Source organism: Diabrotica virgifera, chromosome 10, assembly GCF_917563875.1.
Source record: "Diabrotica virgifera virgifera chromosome 10, PGI_DIABVI_V3a".
In the NCBI taxonomy this organism is placed as follows: domain Eukaryota; kingdom Metazoa; phylum Arthropoda; class Insecta; order Coleoptera; family Chrysomelidae; genus Diabrotica; species Diabrotica virgifera.
In genome coordinates this window covers 133,222,140-133,248,243 of record NC_065452.1, presented here as the reverse complement: position 1 = coordinate 133,248,243, position 26,104 = coordinate 133,222,140, and the positions used below count along the sequence as shown (strand labels likewise).

At 32.6% G+C, this 26,104-nt stretch overlaps 1 protein-coding gene across 4 annotated transcripts in view; it reads left to right on the top strand.

Annotated features, from left to right (window-relative positions):
* Window positions 1-26,104, top strand: part of LOC126893416 (solute carrier family 41 member 1-like) — a 139,048-nt gene that overhangs the window by 62,960 nt on the left and 49,984 nt on the right. Inside the window, exon 2 of one of the 4 annotated variants that reach the window (XM_050663570.1) lies at window positions 2,120-2,140. The exons of 2 other annotated variants lie outside the window; for them this stretch is intronic. The gene's annotated coding sequence lies outside the window, so the exon portion shown is untranslated. Of the gene's footprint in view, window positions 1-2,119; window positions 2,149-26,104 lie in introns of all 4 variants that reach the window. One more of the 4 variants, XM_050663569.1, reaches the window with a different exon arrangement.

The window sequence follows — 26,104 nt, the reverse complement described above, 5'->3', positions numbered from 1 at the left end:
CATTTTTTCAAAATGTTACAGGACTTAAAATAAAGCAGATAACAAGTTGAAATTTTTTTTGCGTATAGAAGTGTACTAGACGTTTCATTTGCAATTTGCAAAATTAAAATAGATTAACTACCACGGCGTCAGATTTTTTTTAAATAAACATTAATTATTGGTGCCACGCGCAGGACAGCGGATAGTTTGCTCTGATTGGGCATTCCAATGACCTTTGATAATAATTGATACATTTTAATTTTTATTACATTTCGATATAATGAAATAAATTTGTTTATTGCAAAATTCTATCCAGTCTATCCTTTGAAATAACCCTTTTTTTACCAAAAACTTTCTTTATTCATATATTTTAACTTAGAAAATAAAAGTTTATTATTTTTAAACATATACAATTGTTTAAACAATATTTCACAAACAATAATAAAATTAGTTTGATTTTTGTGGAATTAAAATATTAAAATACAACAAAATATAGAGTAAGAAAATATTATATTAGATAAAGATTGGAAGAAATTTTGGTGGAAATCAACTTGTGTGAATCGAACACCGCTGTCCTGCGCGTAGCACCAAAAATTAATGTTTATTTAAAAAATTTCCTGACGCCGTGGTAATTAATCGATTTTAATTTTGCAAATTGCAAATGAAAGGTACAGTACATTTCTATAAGCAAAAAAAATTCAACTTGCTATCTGCTTTATTTTCAGTCCTGCAACATTTAAAAAAAATGAATTTTTTTTGTGAAAGCTGGATTGCGAAATTTATTTTGCAAAATCTATTAGACCGATCTTAATGAAATTTACAGTGTTTTTTTACTATTAATAAAGTTTTTCTGGGTAAAACATGAAAGTCTTAAGTGTAGCATAAATGGTTGAAAAACGTAAAATGCGAATACTTGTTTTTGTATGGTTTATTTCGCAATTATAGCTATTTTGAAACAAGGTTGACTATTTTTTAAATTGTTAACCAATTCTATATTGTAGGAAATTTAATTACGCAACTTTTATGTCAGTACAACTTTTCTCAGAAATGAATAATTTTAAAGTTATAATCAAAAAACCAATATTAAAAATCGACTTTTTCCTTCATATTTTGACATTTCGATTATTTAAACAATGTTCCGGACCATTTTGAGTGGGAGGATAACTCAAATATTGTTATTTGAGTTATTTTCAAGAAATTTCTGCAAAAAAAATTTGAGTCACCTCTCAACGTCCATCTCAAAACAGATGCGCCCTGGACTATATGGTACTTGGCAGAAAGTGTAGGTACTGTACACCCTACTAAATTATGTTAAACAATCGTTTGTGGTTAATACCAGAGGCGTACGCCACGGGAAAGTGAATGGTTGACCCTACCCGAATTCTACGCCACTGAAACTGCTATTTTAGCATATTTTTTAGATTCTCCAATACTTTCTATGCAAATAATATACTCTTCATTCGTAACGATAAAGTCAATAGTTTTCGAGATATTTGAAGTTAAAAATGAAAAGGCACACTTATTTTGATTAATGTATTATGCTCCTTCGTTTTTAGCTTCAAATATCTCGAGAACTAATGGCTTTATCGTTACGAATGAAGAGTATATTTTTTACATAGAAAGCATTGGAGAATCAAAAAATTTGCACTAAAATAGCAATTTCGCCAGTGGCGTAGAATTTGGAAAGGGTCATCCATTCATATTCCCTCGTTGTACGCCTCTGGTAGTAGCCAGAAATGTGTGTTTAACATAATTTAGTAGATTGTACAATACCAGCACCACTTACCAAATTTGTTTTGTTGTCCCACGCCTGTCAGGAAATATTCAAAAATAAATAAAATAAAAGTTTAACTTTGACATCCTGTATTTCTGTTATTATCAACTTTCATACTAAGGTAAGTTAGCTTAAATCGGCATATTTTAACCTCAGGAATCTAAGGTTAAGCTATGGCCCATTCTTTATCAAACACCCTGTATATGAAGTCTACAGACCCAGTAAAAGCAGAGTTGTAGCTAATGAAAAGGAGGGGCTTATTCGTCAAATTACAAATCGAATATTTCAACGTGAAATAAATTTGAAATAAATAAAATAAATGTGAAATAAATGTTTAAAAAAAGCTATATTTTTGTTTTTTTTTAGGTGATTTTTTTAACATCAAAAGTAAGTAGGTAAGTAAGGTCCGCTCAAAATAATGTTATTCCCTTTTTTTGGTAAAAAAAAATCGTGAAAATTACCCCCTAATTAGCATTCCAATGAAATTAATCGTTACCGCTTCACCACAAGTTAATAATTTATGTATTGTTTATATGATCTGAAGTTTAATCGATTCAAAGTGCTTATTTTTGAAAAGGCTGTAGTTAAAAGGGCTTGAACGAGTCACTTATCACGAGTGTATGCAAATTTTGAACAGCCATAACCAATTTTTCTCTTACAGAAAACCAAAAAATCCAAAATATTCAGAAAGGCAAAACCTTACTTTTTACTGCTTGAAATTTTTTACTGAGATTTTTGGTATCACTAATAATTTTTAAGTTATTTGGAAAAATGAATTTATTCAAGATTACGATTAAGATCAAGATTAATAACTCGAAAATTATTGACTTAACGAAAATCTCTATGCAACAAAAGTTGCTTATAATTAGTCAGTTTATCCAATTCCGGACTTATTTTGAACGTATGTTTTTTCACCCCCGAGAATACCCCCTGGTACAAAAGCACACATCGGCACAATATCACTTATTTTCTTGTTAGCTGTGGGTATGACAAATTTCATGTCAATATAAGCGGTTCTTTAAAATTCACAGCAAAAACTGTAAGTGGACTATACTCTGTCTACCGAACAGACAGAGTAATCACTTGAATAAATCACAATATTTCTTCAAAATATCGTAACTCACACCCTTGTACACAATACCGATCACAAGGTATTCGATATTGGTGTTATCAGTCAAGGGCGGATCCAGGACCGATTTTCGGGAGGGGCCATGAACTTTTTTTGGGGAGGGTTACCGGGGGTCTGGTGATAATTTTTAAAAATTAGGGTTACAATGGTGAATTTTAAGGTACTTTTCACACACTTTTGAGTACCATAAGGACACTCAAAACTTATCGTTATTAAAGTATTATTAAAGTCAGCACCAATTCCTACACATTTCTTCGGATATAAGTGTAGTTCTTTCAACAAGTTTAATACCATTTTTCCCAATGCTTCTTCTGTCAGGCCTTGTTCTTCCATTTTTATGTTCTCATAAGCGTCAGTGAACTTGACAAAGTCTGCACGAATGTTGTATTTAATTGTGTATGTATTTCAAATTTAGAGAAAGTTGTTCCACGTGGGATACATCGGCCGTTTCGTCAAATATGACAGAGTAATAATTTTCACTTTGAAGCTGATTCTTTATTTGTTCAATTATATCTTTACCACAACATGTTATCAATAATTTATTTTGACTAGTGCTACTAATGTATGTTGCTTGGGAAGTTGCTATGGATAGGTGTTGTTTAAGAGTCTTATCTCCTGATGTCATTTTAAACCTTAACAATTCCCCTAATTGCTAGGTCCATCATCTTCATCCAGAAGCCGGAGGCTATCATCACGATGGCCTCTTAGAGGAATATTTTGTCGACCTGCGGACACTATGGACTCTACTATTGGTCGTAGTCTTGCTCTGTTTTCTTGTATCTGTTTAGAACTCCGAGAGTCTATCTGGTTAATGACTGAATTTTGTGGGTTGCGATAACTTTGTAGAAAATCCAGTCCAACCTGAACTCACTCCTTGTGGTATGATGTTTTTTCATGGCTTGTTATGGTTCCATCTTTGCCCATGAGTTTGGCGAAAAATGTGAAAGGTTTCGTGACAAGGCCTTCGGCTGTTATCCCTTTATTGCGACCATATTTTTCATTAGAATAATAAAACACAATACATACTTGTAAAGCAATCCCTTTTGACTGTTGGAAAGTACCAACCAACACCTTTGTTGTAAGTGCTGGTGACCCAAGTATCGTTCCATTTCTTTTTTATTATTTGTGTGTAAAAAGTATGGAAATTGATACGATTTTGATGGCTGGAAAGGTCGTTCTGACAATTGGCAATTTGTAAAATTGTCAACATTTTGTTTTACAAAATATCCTATGTCATTCTTAAAGCTTTCGTTACTCCTTTTGTTCAATTCTAGTCCAGAGAATATATTTATCCCTGATTTGTATACATGTGTTTTAAACTAAAAACATTTGAACTGCAAATATTTAAATTTATTTTTTCATAAATTCTCGGAGGGGGCCATGGCCCCCATGGCCCCCTTGGAATCAGTATTATGTACAAGGGCGCCCTTGTTATCAGTATTATGTACAAGGGCGTAAGTTAAGGTATTTTAAAGAAATATTTTGATTTATTCACGTGATTACTCCGTCTGTTCGGTAGACGGAGTATAGTATTTGTAGACTAAAATATCAAAATGAAACAAGCAGAATAAAATCATAACAAAATAAATTAAAATGCCTGACTTCTGACATGTTCTTGCAAATGGAAATCGACAGTAACTGGTTGATATACTAATAAAATTTCGTGTGTTTATACTTAATCCTATTTAATTTCTAAACTTTTATTTTAAATTTAATATTTGTTTTTTTGTTTGTTTGTTTTTTTTTGCAATTTTTAACCCCGGTTTTGGCGCCCCTAAAGGATGGCGCCCGTGTGCATTGCACACTTTGCAAATATGGTAGCGGGGGCCCTGCTCCTACTAATGATATCTACATCGTCTACATATGCAGTAATTTTTACTGGTTTAGTATTTATATGGCCGGTCACATTGGGTTTTCTGATGACTGCCTCAAGAACTAGATTGAACAGCATGGTTGATAGTGCGTCTCCCTATCTCACTCCCACATTGATGTCAAATAGGGGAATCAGTTCTCCATTAACTCTAACTGCGGCTCTTACAGAGACTAACATTTTTGTTAGGTACCTATACCTAGATTATGAATGTGTTTTCAGCATTTTGTTTAATTTCACACTATAAAAAGCGAGTTTAAAGTCTATATATTGTTATGCTCTACTTTTTCTATTTATTTAGATTTATAGGGCTTTCCATCGATTGTCATTTGTTTCGAGCTTCTGTCATGTGTCACATAATATTAATATATCTACGTCATACGTCCTTGGTTTGTATCATTGGTTATATCAATAACGTATGACGTAGATATATTAATGTTATGTGACACATGACAGAAGCTCGAAACAAATGACTGTGAATGAAAAGCCCTATTAGCAAATTCTTAATTTAATTGATTATTCAAGTATTTCATTTCTTGCCTATGTAAAAACACAACTAAATTCCAATTAAATTTTCCAATCAATTTTATTCTCAGGGCTAATCTTATATTTGATACAATACCTGTGATCTGTGGCTTCTAGTATTTCTGGTTGCTTACTTCTTTCAGGGTAGAAACAGGGAAATTGAAAACACTCAAAATCATATAAATGTAATCTATTGTTTTTATCAAATAAGCCGTGTACATAAGATTCAAAAATACTAAAATTTAACTTTGTTGCAACAATCTCTAACTTAATAAATTAAACTCTAACTCTGATATCTCTTTGTTTTGACAAAATATTTATTTGATTGGTTTCTTATTTACTCATACTAAATTGAATGAATTTTACTTTTCTTCTTTGGAATTGTTTTCTCAAATTTCAAATGACCACCTCGACCAATAAACTGCGTTAAAAAATTGTTCAATAAACAAATAAACAAATATGGTTTTGATATAAATAAATTTTCTCAATTCCGACAAATGATTTGACTAACCTTTTATTCTTCACTCCCTCGTTTTCTGGATTGCGCCGCCCTTGATTCTCCCAACACGTACTCTCTGGATGTTGCGAAAAAGTTCCTCTCGTCCAAACTGCTTCCAAGAAAAAACACAGGACTTGCTCGAACATCTTGTGCACAAACGGATAATAATCAGCTACTCGTTCTAGACAAAACAAAGGAATCTCCCTCGAACCAGGAAAATTAACTCTTCAACCGGTCGACGATTTGGTTTCAACTTGATTCTGCTCGCAAAGGTCGATCACACCACTCCACACTGATTCTACACTTTATAAAAAATTGGACTGCTCTCTTCCGATGTCAATTACACAGTGTCTTTATTTTTCTCTCAAATCCATACTCTCACATACATTATCCCTTCTCCTGATATTTTCCATCCAATAAACAACAGCCTCTCTCAAACCATTTATTTCTTAAGAAACCAAATAGTCTTCCAACAACTTTCCCAATTTGTCAAATTTCAAAGAATATTCTTTACTACTTTCTACTTTTACAACTAAAAACTAATACAGTTTGTTTACCACATTAAAATACCTTCCCGGAAGGATCTTAAAAAACGTTATTGTCCCGTCAACGCTCTGTCCACTTTCTAATCACCCACTTGTTTATTAATGTACCGTCCATTTCGTCGAATAAGTATCACTAATCGTTTTAATTTTTCCAAAACACTTGTTTAATAGCAAAATTAAATTCTATACAATCTTGGTCATATACAGGGTGATGAAAAACTATGATTTTATGGTCGTTGAGATAAATTTAATTTTTTTGAATTTCCTTAAAAAAAACAATTCCACAACAATATACATATTATATTGTTCTATGTCGTATCCATAAGCTTTTTCTTAAATCATTCTTAGTATGAATATATTATCTGTATTGGCTTTATTTGGTCTGAACCCATTTTCATAATCACCGCTTATATTCGCGGAGAAAATCTATTGTAGATAATAATACCAGAAAGAATTTTGTTTACTGCATTTCTTTATTTCCATTCAGGCCCCGGGCTATAAATGGGCAGACTGGGCATTTGCCCAGGGCGCCAAATTTTTGGGGGCGCACAATAAAAGAGATAATAAAAATAAATTAGAGAAACAAATTACCCACTAAAAAATATCTGACACAAAATTTTCAAAAATATATAGAACAGAACAAGTAAATACCGGGTGTCCACTTATATTTTCCCCCATTTTAACTGCCTATAACTTCTAAACGGCTTAAGATAGAAAAATGCGGTTTTCGCTGAAATATTTTATTTTAGTAAAAGTTTTGTCTGAATGTATTGAATTTTTTATATCACTTTCAAATACGAAAAAAAAATGGCAGATTTTTGGAAAAAAACGTTGTTGACTTTTTTTTAATGGAACACCCAGTATATTTTTTTGTAAATTGAAAGAAAAGTCATTCACCTATCCAGCGATAAAAAGTTTTCCAAAATCGGTTGTCAAATCACTGAGTAATTAATTTTTAAAATGAGCGGTGCAACGGGGATATCACATACCTAAATAACATAACTAAGCAAAATGATATTAGGGAGTTTTTGTTGCTACGTAACGTACGCATCTCCGTATACGTAAAGCCACTAACGTGTCGTAGAGGATGAACGTTAAAATAGGTAGTTTTTGTGACTGCCTTAACGTAACGTAAAGCAAATCGTAAAGTAATTTTTAAATTCCGTTGACATTAAAAAAATAAAACAATGTTCACACAATATACAATTAATATACAAATGTAAAAAAAGATAAATGAATGATGAAATTGTATGGTTTTTATTGCTTCTATTTAAATATAAAAATATTATTTTTCCTTAGGTTAAAATTTTTTTATTTTTGTTTATACCTACTTTTTAGTTGTAAATTATTGTACCTACATCAGAATTCCAGTATAATGTAAATACTTAGTTTGTTCATATTTATTTGAAAACTTTACAGAAATTAGCTCATTTATTTATCAAGTTAATAATTGTGGTGATCACTGTATTTCTTAAATTAATACAAGATTTGTTTGTTTTGCTTTATTAATAGACAACTTGAAAACAATAAAATTTTAAATCTATTTTGAAGTTCCAATTTCCAATTACAAACACAGAATAATTTTACTCAAATAGACTAAACCAATAACCAATATAACCTTAAATATTTATAAACGGGTACTGGTAGTACGCTGATAAAATGTTCATTTGGTAGCCATTGGTAGGTAATCGCCAATCGGGCAAGATCCTCGTGTGCATTCGGTGACTTTCGTCTCGATAGGGATGCGTTCTCACGTACGTATCAGAGCGCTACTTTAGGTAATACGCATCGAGATACGGGAGTTCAACTATTAATGCGCAAGCGTATATGTCAAAAAGATGGGTTACGTTTACGTATTTGTGTGCACAAAAACTCCCTAATATGTGATTTCCACATTGCATCTCTCATTTTAAAAATTATTTGCTCAGTTATTTGACAACCGATTTTAAAATTTTTTATATCGTTGGATAAGTAAAGGACCGTTTTTTCAAGCTACAAAAAAATATACTGGGTGCTTCAATAAAAAAAGTCAACAACGCTTTTTATTTCAAAAATCCGCCATTTTTTATTTAAAAGCGATATAAAAAATGGTCATTTACATAAAAACTTGAAAAAATGGTCATTTACCTATCCAACGATATAAATTTTTTTAAAATCAGTTGTCAAATATCTGAGCAATTAATTTTTAAAATGAGAGATGCAATGTGGAAATCACATCAATTCGCTTAGTTATGTTATTTAGGTATGTGATATCCACGTTGCACCTCTCATTTGAAAAATTAATTACTCAATGATTTGACCACCGATTTTGAAAAACTTTTTATCGCTGGATAGGTGAATGACCTTTCTTTCAATTTACAAAAAAATATACTGGGTGTTCCATTAAAAAAAAAGTCAACAACGTTTTTTTCAAAAATCCGCCATTTTTCTTTTCGTATTTGAAAGAGATATAAAAAATTCAATCCATTCAGACAAAACTTTTACTAAAATAAAACATTTCAGCGAAAACCGCATATTTCTATCTAGAGCCGTTTAGAAGTTATAGGCAGTTAAAATGGGGGAAAATATAAGTGGACACCCGGTATAATACAGGCTACCGGAAATGTAAAATAAAAATAGTAAGAAACATAATAATGATAAGTTAAAATCAAGCATTATTATTCATATATTAAAAAATAATAATAATATTAGAGCTGGTAACACTGCAATCAGTTAATACGCTGTGAATATTTGCTGGAAGTGTGAATTATGTAGAAATAAATGTCTACAGTTTTGTGTATGAAAGACGTGTTTTCTTGTTATTTACTTTACTTCATAAAATATAAGTAACATAGATTACAGTAATAAAGGGGGCGCCAGTAGACCATTTGCCCAGGGCGCCAGTCACCTAAGCCCGGGTGTTTCCATTACTTCTTCATCCATCGACTTCCACTTCCAATTTACATCTTATTGGTTCTTTACTTATTGCTATTGTTCTAATTTTCTGACTTGTAATCAGAGAAGATAGATAATTTTAATTTCATTGTTCCCATTCTGTATTCTCTTCCCTTATTGACGCTCTTTATGTCTTCATCCATGATTAGATCTTTCTCGACTTTTCTTCTAAGCACAGGGCCGCAATTAGGGGTATGGATCTCTTTTCAAGGTTTCATGATTAGTAGCTCTTTTTCATGGCTTTCCATATCCATATTGGACTCTATATCAAATAATGATCAATATTGGACTTTTGATTTGATACTCTATTAACAGCGCCTCGTAATATTATTTCAACTTCTTCTGTCTTTTCTATATACCTATAAGGTTCTTGAACTCCTAAGTGGAGCATAGAGCTTCAGTGAAAACGCCAGTTCTATTTTGCGCTAAGACCTTCACCTCATTCCGAGACTTTCCTTGACCTCTTACTTCATCCATAATGGATCTTCTCCAAGTTTGTGCTGGGTGACCTCTTTTTCTTTTTCCTTGCGGATTTCACTTGGGCCAGAAAATACGAACAATTCTTCGTAGGCATTTACTAACAAAGACCTGCAGTTTGTCTGTAAGGGTTTTCGTCACTTTCCAGGTATAATGGGATTTATCTCATTATTTAGATATTTTAGAAATCCTTAAATTAACTAAAGTATTCGTCAGATATTTATTTATGAAACAGTAAACATTACGCATATTTGTTATAATAATTGCAAAGTAGAACACCTTAGCTGAATTGCACGTTTTGCTTACTCAACAAGGTTGTGACTATTCATTTGACACACTAACGAGAATATATACAAACATATTTACATAACGAAGTATTTGATAAATATGGGAACACGATCAGATTTGAGGGATTAGTGGGTCAGTCGAATTAGTTAGTTAGGTTTGAGAGGTTGCTGCCGTTAGAGCAGAATAATGTCACCTATCAACTGAATACATTTATACGGTATTAGTTTAACCAAATAAAGAAGTTATGAGTACATAGTGCCTTCCTGTTAAACAAACCCCATTCCAGTATAGTAAATATCCAGCCACCACCATATGGCGACCTGAGAGACGGACTGGACTTCTGAAGCAGTAGAAAACAAAAAAAGATGGCAAAAAACTGGAAGAAACGAAGGAAATTTGGGGTAAAGTACCAATCCTCATACTAATTGGTATCGTTAGATGGAATGGGACGGACTATATAGAGCTGGAGAGGCCAACGAAAACGGTGTCCAAATGGTAGACGTCGACATGGACGAAGGTTTGGAGACTTGGGACCACGCCCAAACGTCAAGAGGACAAAAATGGAAAGGAATGGACATTACCTAGTGGACAGATTTGTAATCGTGAGTAACTTTTTAGCTATTTTTTTAAATTGCATATACAGTCTCACAGATATGAATAGTTTTTTTATTAATAAAATATAAATATAATCATTTAAGAAGAACTAGAATTATTAATTTTCATTAAATATAAGTAAATTAGGTAAAATTTTTTTCGTATATTATTAAGTTTTAGAAGTATTTCCCCATATTAAATAATTCAGAAGATTTTTTTTTGTAATTACATTTCATATATAGATAATCTTAATCTTAATCGATAGTTTTACTTTAATAGAAACATAGCAATTCTTATATTATATCGTAAGTAAGAAATGTATATTAAAAGAATTATTTTTAACAATACGAGTAGGTAAATAGTAAATAAGTTTATTTTGATTTTGATGTAATTTATACTTGATGAAAATGCATTTTTGCATACGGAAGTTATTTTGTTTATAACAGTTTACTATTATACTATTTTTAAACTAAGTACTTCGAGTATAATATTATGATGATATGACGTGTTTGACATTGAAAATTGAAACGAATGAACTACATAGGAATTCGCTAAACGACAAATTTTTATGAAGAAATTTTATTATGATAAATAAAATTAACCTGAAAATATAAGATATTAGTATTCGAACAATATGTTTATAAATAAGGAAAGATAAAAGAAAGTATTTAAAGATGTTGGACAGAATTTGGAAAATCCAGCATAAAGGACTTATATTCGAGACGGAAATGTCTCAATCAATGAAAATTTTTGTTGAGAAATGCACGTAAATGCAAAGATTTTTACTTACGATAAATACGACAAGACAAAGAAACATATCCTAAAAAGGAAAAATTAAAAATGACTATGGAAAAGAAATAATTTTTTTTATATACAAGGAGTATTATTATTCCACGTACACAGGACTAATAAAATTCGTCCTCGTGATAAAGACCACAACTACTACCATAATGGCATATGGAATTTTTATTGATTAAACGAATTTCCTCGTGAGAGAGTGAATTATTTTTATACAATGATTTGTGACGAAAAGAAAGTCAGTTAAGAAATTATGATGAACTGATATAAGAAGAAAAATAAAAACAAAACAAGTTATATAAATACACTGAAGTAACGGAGTTATATTAAAGGAAAAGAAAATCCCATTTGAGGAAAAAGACAAAAGAAGATTAAATATTAAGACTTAAAAAGTTGCCCTAGAGAAAGACAAGTATTAAGGATAATTTGAAGAAGATTAATGTCAAAAGATATGGAAAAATAGAATTGAAGAGAATTTTGTACCTACAGTACAAAAAGTTACAGTACCTACAGTAAAAAGTACTATGGACTTAAGAAGTACTTAAGAAGAATACTTTGTATGGCTTCAAGTAACATAATTTTTAGTATAATATATAAAATAAATTTCTATAAAATAGATATACTTATTTTATTCGAATGAGGTCATGTAAGACTGTATTTCAATTAAAGAAATAGAGATTATTTTTGTGACGTAAAAGTGACTATTCGCGTGAAGAAACTGAACTTCTATTTAACTGGTAACAAAAATTTAGATAAACTATTTAGCTATTGTAGGTTTTTCTCATTAGTAGCTTTTATGTAAATATTTTGATGGACGTCCAGACTTAATATTAATTACTCAGCAATTGTAAGCTGAAAATTTCTTTATGCTTATAGGAGATTTTCATGATATTTCAGGAGATTTTCATTAGTAGGAGATTTTCATGATATTTTTTCTAACAAAATATGGTCTATTTTTATTAACACTTTCTTTCGATTTTTTTTTCATAATTGAATGCTGAATTTTTTTTTGATACCGACTTTTTTATTTTAATTTTTTAATATCGGTCGAATTTTAGTATAAATATTTTATAATAAAATACAATTAAAGACAATTTAGACAATAAAAACCAACTATTGTCAAGGAAAAGGTACAAAATGAAAATTAGAAGATATTAGCATACCCATTTCGTGTTTTGAAACTAACTGGATCTCACCTAGACTGAGTATATCAGATCAGACAGGAATTTAGGGATGCAAGATGTAGAAGATTTTTTTAAGCGCACAACTATCCATTTTGTCTTCTTGGAACAAACCTTCTCACGACTAAGGACGTGCAAAAGGACCGGAAGCAAATTCAAGGGTATACAGTTGCGAAAAACTACCCATCAAGTAGGTAAGTGTTAGAAAATGAAGAATTTATGAAGTAAATGATAGATATACCTAAATGAAGAATTATGAAAATAATACAAATATAAGAAGGAAGATATATATGAAATATAAAGTAAATGATAAAGAAATAATGAAGAAATATGAAGAAGAAGAAGATTTTTGTTTAATAGTACACGATAAAGAAAGCACTAATTATAAAGAAAATGAAGAAATATGTAATTATTGTGAAGTACCAGACAAGAAGAAGAAGAAGAAAAAAAGAGATAATTTCTAATAGAAGAATATTAAAAATTGGAGAACATCAAAAGATTTGTCTTAAAGGTCTAGTAAAGAAGTAGAATTAACAAGTAAGTTCAAATGTAGGAGTTGTAATTTTTTTAAAATTCTGAAATCAAAGTAAAGTATAAAATTCAATTTCTGAGTATAGATTTTCGCGAGTCATAAGGAGAGAAATAACTAACAATAGACAATGTTTGATAATTACTGAAATAAATTGTATATATTTGTAAATTTTGTTTATATATTTTTTTTCTGTAAAATTTTTATAAATCTATACATATAACGTAATCAGTTGATGATGATAATAAGAAAATTTTCTTCTCTTCGGGGAGGAAAAAGGAAGCACGGTACATGGCTCAGAAAATTTTCTTTTCTAAGGGGGATGATATAATGGGATTTATCTCATTATTTAGATATTTTAGAAATCCTTAAATTAACTAAAGTATTCGTCAGATATTTATTTATGAAACAGTAAACATTACGCATATTTGTTATAATAATTGCAAAGTAGAACACCTTAGCTGAATTGCACGTTTTGCTTACTCAACAAGGTTGTGACTATTCATTTGACACACTAACGAGAATATATACAAACATATTTACATAACGAAGTATTTGATAAATATGGGAACACGATCAGATTTGAGGGATTAGTGGGTCAGTCGAATTAGTTAGTTAGGTTTGAGAGGTTGCTGCCGTTAGAGCAGAATAATGTCACCTATCAACTGAATACATTTATACGGTATTAGTTTAACCAAATAAAGAAGTTATGAGTACATAGTGCCTTCCTGTTAAACAAACCCCATTCCAGTATAGTAAATAACCGCTTACCACCATACAGGTTTCACATTCGTAGAGTACAACAGACATGACATTTGACTAGAATCTTCGGATCTTTGTCTTTGTAATATACTGGCCAGCCTCCAAACAGGGTTGAGCATGCTGAAGCCTTTTGTTGAGCTTTTCTTTTATGTACTTAATGCTACAAATTTATCATATCGACTAACTTATTTGAATTGTAATCTCTCGTGCATTGTTTTTGATTATATTTAGTTTCTGCTAGTTATATACATATTCTTAAATGTACACTTCTTTGTTAAATTATTTGTATTTTCTTAATAATAAAATAATAGAGATTTTTTTCATCTCATAAGTGTCAGAAGAAAAGAGAACTAATAAACGAGAAAAAAAGCATACTTTTCACACTATGAGTCTAAGCGCCAACATTAGAGGAAAGTATATTATGTCGTAAATCCTTCGTTTTTTGCCAATTGGGATACAATTTTTGGAAGAGTTATGTTATGTCTGTTTTGCCTCTGGTTTTGAGTATCACCTCTTCATCAGCAGCCCATAGTCGTCCACTGCTGAACATAGGCCTCCTCGAAAAACTTTCATTCAGATCTATCTTGCGCTGCTGCAATCCAGTTGGTAGGTACAAATCCTCTTGATGTCGTCAGTCCATCTTGTGGGTGGTCTTCCCGGGTTTCGTCTATCCGCTCTCGGTCTCCACTCCAAATTTTTTTGGTCCACCTATCATCTTTCATTCTAGCTACGTGCCCTGCCCACTTCCATTTAATTTTGGCTATGTGTTTTATAATGTCTTCCACACCACTTCTTCTACGAATTTCTTCGTTTCTTACCCTATCTCTCAACGTTATGCCCAACAATGATCTTTCCATTCTACGTTGCGTCACTTGTAGTTTTCGTGCAGATGTCCTTGTTACAGTAAATGTCTCTGCGCCATATGTAAGAACAGGCAGGATACATTGATTAAAGGCTCTTCTTTTTAAGCTAATATCACCTTTAAAAATATCACGCAGTCTTCCATATGCTGCCCATCCCAGAGTTATTCTTCTTAGCAGTTCAGCAGTTTGATTGTCTCTGCTATTTTTTGCCATATGTCCAAGGTACATATATGTAGCCAGTGGCGTAACCAGGAGGGGTTTGGGGATTATAACCCTTCCCATTGGGATGTACTTTGAGCTCTATACGTTTAACACCATTACTATTCCATACTCCCCAGAAACCCTCCAGTAGTTGTAACCCCCTCTTAGGAACATCCTGGTTACGGCATTGTATATAGCTGTCAACAACTTCAATTTCGACGTCTTTTACCTTTAAAGGATGGCTCGGAACTAAATTAGTCATCATTTTTGTCTTTTGGTAATTAATATTTACACCTACTTTACGTGCTGCATCGCTGAGTCCATTCAACATATCATGGGCAGTTTTAGGTCATCTGAAATCAGAACAATATCATCTGCGAATCGTAGATTACTAAGCATCTCACCATCGATATTTATTCCTTAATTTTCCCATTCCTGTGACTTCAAAGCATGTTCAAGTACAGTAATGAACAACTTAGGCGACATAGTGTCTTCCTGTCTATTACCTCTCCTGATATGTACCTTATTGGTAGGACAGTGCAGATTAATAGGTGTTGTAGCATTTCTGTATATATTTGCTATAATATTGGTGTACCTATGATCAGTTCGACACTCTTCCAATGTCTTTAGAAGTGCGGGTAGTTTGATAGTATAAACGCTTTATGGAAGTCTATAAACATTAGAACTAGAGGTCTATTGTATTCAATTGATTTTTCAATCAAGACTTTTATGCACTGTAGGTGGTCATTTGTACCGTAGTTGGGGTGAAAACCAGCCCGTTCTCTTGGCTGATACAGTTCAAATTTTACTTCCAATCGATTGGTTATAATTTTGTTGTACCGTTTGTATAAATGGTTGAGTAGAGAAATTGGCCTGTAATTCTCTAGGTTCATGTTGTCACACTATTTATGCAGAAGAATTGTAATGGAGTTATTCCAAACTATAGGAATTTTTTGACTATACAAGCAGAGAGTGAAGAGGTCTCGTATTTTTTTCAGAAGAGAAGTTCCGCCAAGTTTTATAGCTTCTGTAACTATTCCATCATCTCCTGGAGCCTTGTTGTTTTTCATTTTTTTGAGTGCATATTGTACACTCTGTACATACTTTAGGGTGCAGAAGTGATACATACTGTATATATGTATCACCTCTTACTTTTCATCAAAAGATAGTACCTGAATGGACAGTAAAATGTCGAGCAAAACTCATAAATAAGTCACACTCAACCGACACAGTACAAACCCGGAAGACAAATTGTTTATGATGACTCTGGCCTTGAAAGCCCACGCTCTTATTATTCTTCATGTCGGGATTTTTGTCAGCATTATTTATTTGAAATATAAGGTGATTTGCAATTGTTTAGACTTTTCTTTTTGTAGTGGGCTGTTTGTTATATTTGTTGATTCCCATTAGAGAGATGCATTTGACTATCATTGTCCCTTGGAAGCTATATTAAAGTTCCAGCTTGCTCAACTTGAAATTTTTTATATTGGAGAATAGCTTTTTCGCGACTTATTTTTGTATTTTGTCGGCAAAAAAACAGTAGTGGATAGTCGGGGAAAATTGTTCAATGTCTTTTATGTAGTTTGGGTTCATATATTTATGTCTTTTAGTTGGTGTTTCGAAGGTTCCACGTCCGCAGAAGTAGAAATTAAGAGGGGAGATAGACAAGGATGTGTTTTGTCACCCCTGCTATTTTTTTTTATTTTATACCTTTACCTTACCCCGAGTTTATATTTAAAGAGACACTGGAGGATGTCCACCAAGGACGGAGTCAAGGTGAATGACGTAAATATCAACAGCATCAGATATGCCGATGATACGGTGTTGATTGCGGATTCCGACTTGGGTCTGCAATGACTCATCGACAGGACCAACTCAATCTGATAACAATATGAAAGTAAACATTAAGAAAACCAAAGTGATGTCAATCCGAAGAAACCACAATGTACCTCAACTTTGCACAATAAACGGGCACATTTTAGAACAGGCCAATAAATTTAAGTAGGTACCTGACATGTTGGGTTTCGCAAAGGCCTAGGAACTCGTGAAGCTCTTTTTTCACTTAACATACTTATACAAAGGTGCCTGGACGTCAATCAAGATATATATGCGTGTTTTATTGACTATAATAAAGCATTCGACAAAGAACGACATGAACAATTAATGCATGTGCTGGAATCAAAGAACATAGACTACAGTGACCTCAGGATTATATCTAATTTATACTATAAACAACGAGCAAAAGTGCGTGTTAACGATCAGCTATCAGAGGAAATTAAAATAGGACGTGGAGTGAGACAGGGATGCGTGTTGTCGCCAATTCTTTTTAATGCCTACTCGGAAGAGATCTTGAAAAAAGCTCTTGAGGGTGAAACAGCTGGAATAAAGGTAAATGGAATTCCCATTAACAGCATTAGATATGCGGATGACACTGTCATCTTAGCTGAAAATATTGGAGATCTTCAGAGGCTGATGACCAGAATAGCGGAGTTTGGACAAGAATACACGGTCTAACAATGAACGTCAAGAAGACAAAGTTTATGAGAATATCAAAAACTCAAAGAAATAACGAGAATCTCTTCATAAACGGATCCAATATCGAACGAGTCGACCAATATGCATACCTTGGAATAATGATCAACTCCACAGGAGATTACTTACAGGAACTCAAAATCAGAATAGAAAAGGCTGGAGCAAATTTTAACAAAATGAGAAAAGTGCTCTGCACAAGAGATTTGAAGTTGGAGCTAAGAGTTAGGTTGGCTAGGTGCTACGTTTTCTCGACTTTGTTTTATGGAATGGAAGCTTGGACCTTGAATGCTGCATCAATGAAAAACTAGAATCATTCGAGCTGTTGGTGTACAGAAGAATTCTGAAAATATCGTGGACAGAACACGTCACAAACAAAGAGGTTCTGAGACAGATGAATAAAGAAATGGAAATCTTAAATACCATCAAAACAAGAAAATTGGAATATCTCGGACATATTACACGTGAAGAGAGATACAACTTGCTCCAATTGAAAATGCAGGGAAAGATTCAAGGAAAAAGAAGCATAGGATGACGCAGAATATCGTGGCTGCGCAACCTGAGAGAATGGTACGGATGTACATCAAATGAACTTTTCAGAGCAGCCGTCTCTAAAATCCGAATAGCTATGATGATTGCCGACCTCCGTCGTGGAGATGACACTTAAAAAAGAAGACCTGATATGTTGGATCGAAAGCAGCCTAAATCCTGATCTAGAAATAAGATTGAGAATAGAACATGCCAGAAAAACTTTCGAAAAAATCAAAAGACTGATATGTGATTGACTTCGTTTATCAAAATGCTAGGTCTGGCCGACTCTTCTATACGCAGTTGAAACATGGACCCTTAAAACATCAACCGTAAATAAATTGGAGGCCTTTGAAATGTGGATCTACCGGAGAACCCTCAGAATTTCATGGCTATCACATACCTCTAACGAAGAAGTGATAGTGATAGGATAGGCAGAGAATGAGAACTTTTCGACACAGTGTAAGTTAGAAAAACGTCATACCTAGGCCACACACTGAGAAATAATAAGTACCAAGTACCATTATGCTCAACTAATAGTGAAAGAAAAGGTCGAGGGAAATAGAGGACTAAGAAACATTCGACAATGGACAGGACTAAATTTTGAACAGCTAATAAGAGCAACGGAAGACAGAGAAGAGTTTGCAATTAATTGTAGTAGCCAACCTCAATTGAGGAGACGGTAATTTAAGAAGGAGAAGGCTGTCAAAGCAAACGACTAGATCGCCACTGAAAACACACTCTTATAAATAAATAATACGATCTTATTCTCTGCTATTAGAAGATTCTTTGTATAACCTGTAGATTGTAGATTCCAAAGAAATATTTGGTCTCAAGCATCTTTCCACACTACAAAGTAAGAAAGTATAAATAAATGACATAAAAGACGTATAATCTTATTATTCTTATTTTTTGGCCAAGAGAGAGGTTGTGTCATTTAGATAGGATGGTGTCGAGGTAGTTGTAGTGTCTCACTCTTTCTACAGGGGTTTGGTTGGCGTAGATTTGACCTTCTGTTATCTTTTCCTTGCTAATGATCATAATAAGCTTTGTCTTCTTAACGTTTATATTTAGTCCATATCTATATACTTTTGACTATAATACCTACGTGATTTTGTTTATAAGAACTTGTAAGTCTTCTAGGTTTTCCGCGAATACTATCGTGTCATCTTCATACCTGATGGTACCGTACCTGATGGTACGGGTGGTACCCGTCTATAGGTACCGCATGTCAGACATGAGATTCGGTATGCGGAGGGCATCTAAACATTCCTTATATGCATTTGGCACCTAGGAGTTTTCTATTGGTTCCTTGCAGCACGCGGTCATATTTCAACCAATACGCGGCGAGGTGCCAAACGCATATACGGAATGTTACTCGGTGCGAAATTCATATACGGAATGTTAAATATTCGTAGACGGAAAGAGATAACTTTTTATTAGTCAGTTAAAAGGAGATTGATTTTAAAATACTTGTTAATGTATTAATAAATAAAAATAAAACAATTATAGTATTTGGAATGTTATTTGGTGCGAAATTCATATGCGGAATGTTAATTATTCGTAGACTAAAAAAGACGACTTTTTATTAAGTCAGTTAAAGAAGACTGATTTTAAAATATTTTGTTAATGTATATTATTAAATAAAAATAAAACAAGTATAGCATATGGAATGTTATTTGGTGCGAAATTCATATACGGAATGTTAAATGTTCGTAGATCAAAAAAGAACTATTTTCGTCTGGTAGCACACAGCCCTAACCTCCAACAGAAATAACAGAATTTAATAGCTGAAACATAAATCTAAACATACTATTCAACACGTGCAGGTCATTAAAAATTCTGCGAAAGCGAAATAGTCAAATAAGGAAATAATAAAGTCTCTCAAATCTATACCATACCATTACATTTATAAATTTCGCATCAAATAACATTCCATATAGGTAATAATTGTTTTATTTTCTTTAATATACATTAACAAAATATTTTAAAATCAGTCTTCTGTAACTGACTTAAAGTCGTCTTTTTTAGTCTACGAATATTTAACATTCAGCATATGAATTTTGCACCCAATAACATTTCAAATACTATAATTATTGTTTTATTTTTATTTAATAATACATTAACAAGTATTTTAATCAATCTCCTTTTAACTGACTCTAATGAAAAGTGTCTTTTTCGGTCTACGAATATTTAACATTCCGTATATGAATTTCGCACCTAATAATATTCTATATATATATTGTTATATTTCTATTTGATATGAAAATTAAATTTTGATAATTATAAACAGAATTCAATTTAATATAAAATATTTTCAATTTTCTCAACCACGGGCATATAAATTTAGAACAACCTGTATACAACAAATTGTTATATTTAATTTTAACAAGTGAAATCGATAATAGGTCATTATCGTTGTTCGCGGAAGGTTCGATCATTAGCCGATGCTAAATAAGACTTAGTGGAAATAGAGAATAGGTCATTAAAATTTGTAAATAGTAGAAAGTAATTTTAGAATGGGAATTAACTATTTTCTTTGAAATCCATTAAGCATATTTAGAAAGATTAAAAATTGGTTTTGAGGAAGACTGCGAATGAGAGTTGGTGGTGGAAGGTTGATTTGTGAATCTGGAAGGGATATTTAGAAAGTAGGGGAATGAATGACAAAGAGAGATCAGAATGTTTTGAGCTGTCGAGAAGGGAAGTCCAGTAGTAGACGGTAGTGTACGGAGAGTGAGAAAGCCGGTGTAGTTCCGTGAGTGTGGAGTATCTATCGTGGAACGAGAGGTAGGCCAGGTTGAGAGTAAAAGAACCTCCTTGAGCCAAGAGTTCCCGGTAGCTGATTGCAGTTTCGAAAAAGGTAGAACACAGCATCACGACAGAAGCAGGAAACGAGAGCTATACGAGCTAGTTTCAAAGGAGAACATTACTGGAAGCCAGGACGAGGTTTTGATCGCAGCCAAGGATAGCAGGAAACGGGTCTTGTGTGAAGACATTCTCAGTTCACCAGAAAAAGGTCAGTCTCATTTGTTTGGACATGAATGTATGGGTTTTTCGTATTAAATACCACATTTAAAATTGAAGAAACATAATCAATAATATCAGAAAAGCTTCATCAAACTTAAATAGAATTGTTGCTAATAAATCATAATAGTTAAATGTTAATAAAAACTTTCAATTGGAAACCAAAAGGAAATAAGATTCCCATGTGTAAATGTTATGTTTAAGAATAATAAGATATAGCAAATATTAAGCAGTGATTGCCATTTAAATAAAATAAACAATATTTTGATTACAATTGTAACCCATATGTGTGTATTATTTTACTCTTTTCTTTCCTATCCCGATTAGGAACCATTGAGAAATACTTAGAAGCCACGTAAGTAAGTAATTAATTTTATAAAAAGCCCTGAGATTGAAAACATATTGATATGTGATCTGGTAAATTAATTAGATTATTATTAATGCATTGATTAAATTAAATGACATATAAGAATATTATCTCATATCAATAATCAAGATCACATCAACTGTCGTCCAACGTGGAAAGCATTGAAAAGTATTTCTAGTGGCAAATTTGAAGGATAGAAAGAGTAAAGCCGGTATTTGAAAATTTATATGCCTGTGGTAAAAAGTGAGATACTTACATTTGATAACATAAAATTTTAGATCTCTTTAGGTACAAATTTTACATAACTGATTTAATATTTTATTTTACGATATTTACATTTGATATATTTATTGACAATTTATAATATTTAGGTGAGAAAAAGTCGTCTTGGTAACATACTAGTAAAATTTCATATTTGGCGGGGACAGTACTTCTTGAAAACAAATGTCTGTGACAAGAAGCCAAAGCAAAGACAATAAAAAACAAAAAGAACATTCAGATCAAGAGGAAAATTCAGACCAAGAAGATATTTTAGACACAACAATCATGGCAACAGGAATAGATAAACTATTACAACTGATGCAACTCCAGTCACAAAAACTGGATGACAATCAAAGAGAAACAAAACAAGCAATGGATGAAGCAAAAAGGACAATGGACAAAAATCAGGAGGAAACAAAACTAGCAATGGATGAAGCATCAAAGAAAATGGATAAAGTGGATCAAAAAATGGATGAAACACAACAAAAAATGGATGAAACACAACAAAAATTGGATCAAAAAATGGATGAAACACAACAAAAAATGAAACAAGCAATAGAAGAGAACAACAGGAAAATGGAGGAACGCATAGGAAAGTATGAAAAGGAAGTAAAAGGATGTTTGACAATGATCAAGAACGATATGGGACAACAAGAGACAGAGATTAAAGAAATCAAAAGCAAAATAAAGGAAATAACGAATTGCCAGAAAAAGGAAATAGAAAATTTGGAAAATAAGTTGGAAAATGCTATTCAAGTAGACAGAGAAGAAGTGGAAAAAAGAATCACAGAAATAGAAAAACAAGTCACCGAAAACCGGACGCAACAAAATGTAGGAGAAAGAAGAGAAATGGTTATACATAGCACAGATGACGTGAAGATAAGGTTTGGCGGGGATGTAAGAAGATTACACCCAGTGCCGTTCATAAATAGCCTGAAAAAGAAAATACAACACATCGGAAATTTCGAAACAGCAAAAGAAACTATCAGAAACCATCTAAAATATGAAGCAAGCCTATGGTTCGATTGCAAAGAAGAAGAATTTGACAGTTGGCAACAATTTGAACAAAAATTTTTGAATTATTTCTGGGGAAAAGTCCAACAATTGGAAATTAACAAGGAATTGCAAAATGGGAAATACAATTATAGGATGGGTATATCAGAAAGGACATATGCATTACAAATTTACTATAACGCAAAACATTTACAATATAATTACTCATCGGAACAATTAGTCGAACTGATTGCAAGACATTTCGAAGAAACGCTGAAAGACCATATCACATTGCAAAACTACAAAGACATAGATAGTTTATGCCAATTCCTACAAATAAGAGAATCACGTTTAAGAGAAAGAAAATCAAGAAGGTCGCGAGAAGATTACAGGCCCCGAGAAACACAGGATTACAGAGATAGAAATCAAAATAGGAGGGACTATACAAGACGAGATTTTAATCCCAGAAGGGAAAACGAAAATAGAGACAACGGAAGAGGAAATTATGAACAAAGAAATAGGCAATGGAATGAGGACAGAAATCGAGAATACCAGAATAGAAACACCACACTCGCAAATCAAGAAAACAGAAATAATGGTAGACAAAATGAACAGGGATATCGAGAAAACCGAAACAGATCCGACAGACCAAGAGAAAATAGAAGAGAAGTAAATAATACCCAGACAGATGAATATGACGGAGAGAGACATTATGACGAAAATATAAACAACGATGAGCAACCGGCGTCTTTTCACGACGGCGCTCACTAAAAACCAAAAATCAAACAGGAATCTTTTGTAACCCCAAGGAGTTTATTAAATTGGCAAGAAACAACGAAAAGAAAAATGGAGTTAATTTAAAATTTGTGGATGGATTTATCAACGAGAAACCAATTAAAATTATGATAGACACTGGATCTGAAATAACATTGGTCAACAGAAAACTAATAGAAGAAGTTAACTTAACAAATTTAATTTACAAAATACCTAGGGTAAATTTAGTGGGCGCAAACAAACGGACATTGGCAACTATAAATGAAGGCATACGAGTAATGGTACGACTGGGTAAGAAGATGTATGCACTACAATGTGTAATAATGCCAAACATGTCACATGACATGATAGTAGGAGTTGACGAATTGGCAGAAAAACATGTAGTGATAGATTTTAAAAATAATACGATGAATCTAACAGAAGAAAAAGAAGAAGAACATGACAAGGAACAGGAGAAACAAAATACGGACGAATCAGGTAAAGAACAAACAGTGGAAATGAATTTGGCAACGAAGCAAGGACAAAGAAGAAAAGGGAGAAAAAGTCAGAAAAAGACAAAAGAAAATGAAACCAGTGGCTCCTCAAAAGAAGAGTTGAGCCCAGAAGAACAAAAATTGAGAGTATCAAAAGCAAAAGAAAACTGGGATTCCTCAAAAGAAGAGATGAGCTCAGGAGAAGAAGAAATAAAGCTAACAAATGAAAGCGAAAAAGATATGATCGAAACAGTGGCATTTGAAGAGGAGGCATATGAAAACGAGGATGCAGAATACACGGTAAAAGTATGTGAAAAATCTGAGGAAAAAGACAGAAGATTGATATGGGAAAAAGGGAAAGACAACATAATAGCCGACACTCTAACACAGGATGAGGACACTGAAAGTAAGGAAACAATTACTCTACAGGTGGGACTAATTAGAGTAATACAAGAAGAAGGGGTATAAGACGTAGATTAAAGTAAGGAAATATACAGGGAGTTGGTTTTGCCTCGAGAAAATTTATTTAAAAATGCAGATAAATTTTATCGAATACAAGGCGGGGATTTGTTATATTTCTATTTGATATGAAAATTAAATTTTGATAATTATAAACAGAATTCAATTTAATATAAAATATTTTCAATTTTCTCAACCACGGGCATATAAATTTAGAACAACCTGTATACAACAAATTGTTATATTTAATTTTAACAAGTGAAATCGATAATAGGTCATTATCGTTGTTCGCGGAAGGTTCGATCATTAGCCGATGCTAAATAAGACTTAGTGGAAATAGAGAATAGGTCATTAAAATTTGTAAATAGTAGAAAGTAATTTTAGAATGGGAATTAACTATTTTCTTTGAAATCCATTAAGCATATTTAGAAAGATTAAAAATTGGTTTTGAGGAAGACTGCGAATGAGAGTTGGTGGTGGAAGGTTGATTTGTGAATCTGGAAGGGATATTTAGAAAGTAGGGGAATGAATGACAAAGAGAGATCAGAATGTTTTGAGCTGTCGAGAAGGTAAGTCCAGTAGTAGACGGTAGTGTACGGAGAGTGAGAAAGCCGGTGTAGTTCCGTGAGTGTGGAGTATCTATCGTGGAACGAGAGGTAGGCCAGGTTGAGAGTAAAAGAACCTCCTTGAGCCAAGAGTTCCCGGTAGCTGATTGCAGTTTCGAAAAAGGTAGAACACAGCATCACGACAGAAGCAGGAAACGAGAGCTATACGAGCTAGTTTCAAAGGAGAACATTACTGGAAGCCAGGACGAGGTTTTGATCGCAGCCAAGGATAGCAGGAAACGGGTCTTGTGTGAAGACATTCTCAGTTCACCAGAAAAAGGTCAGTCTCATTTGTTTGGACATGAATGTATGGGTTTTTCGTATTAAATACCACATTTAAAATTGAAGAAACATAATCAATAATATCAGAAAAGCTTCATCAAACTTAAATAGAATTGTTGCTAATAAATCATAATAGTTAAATGTTAATAAAAACTTTCAATTGGAAACCAAAAGGAAATAAGATTCCCATGTGTAAATGTTATGTTTAAGAATAATAAGATATAGCAAATATTAAGCAGTGATTGCCATTTAAATAAAATAAACAATATTTTGATTACAATTGTAACCCATATGTGTGTATTATTTTACTCTTTTCTTTCCTATCCCGATTAGGAACCATTGAGAAATACTTAGAAGCCACGTAAGTAAGTAATTAATTTTATAAAAAGCCCTGAGATTGAAAACATATTGATATGTGATCTGGTAAATTAATTAGATTATTATTAATGCATTGATTAAATTAAATGACATATAAGAATATTATCTCATATCAATAATCAAGATCACATCAATATATAGTTTACAGTTTACTTCAAGCAGCAGCGAGAAGCGGAACCACTGACTTGACAATGGCAAGTGAGATCTTGCCGAAACGTCAAAATAATGGTTTTTCTCAAAACCAAAATTATTCAACGCGGAGTGAGTCAAACCCGGAAAACAACAGAAAGCATATATATATATATATATATATATATATATATATATATATATATATATATATATATATATATATATATATGCGTTTGGCACCTCGCCGCGTATTTGTTGAAATATGACCGCGTGCTGAAAAGAACCCATAGAAAACTCCTAGGTGACAAATACATATACGGAATGTTTAGATGCGTACGGAGGATAGGG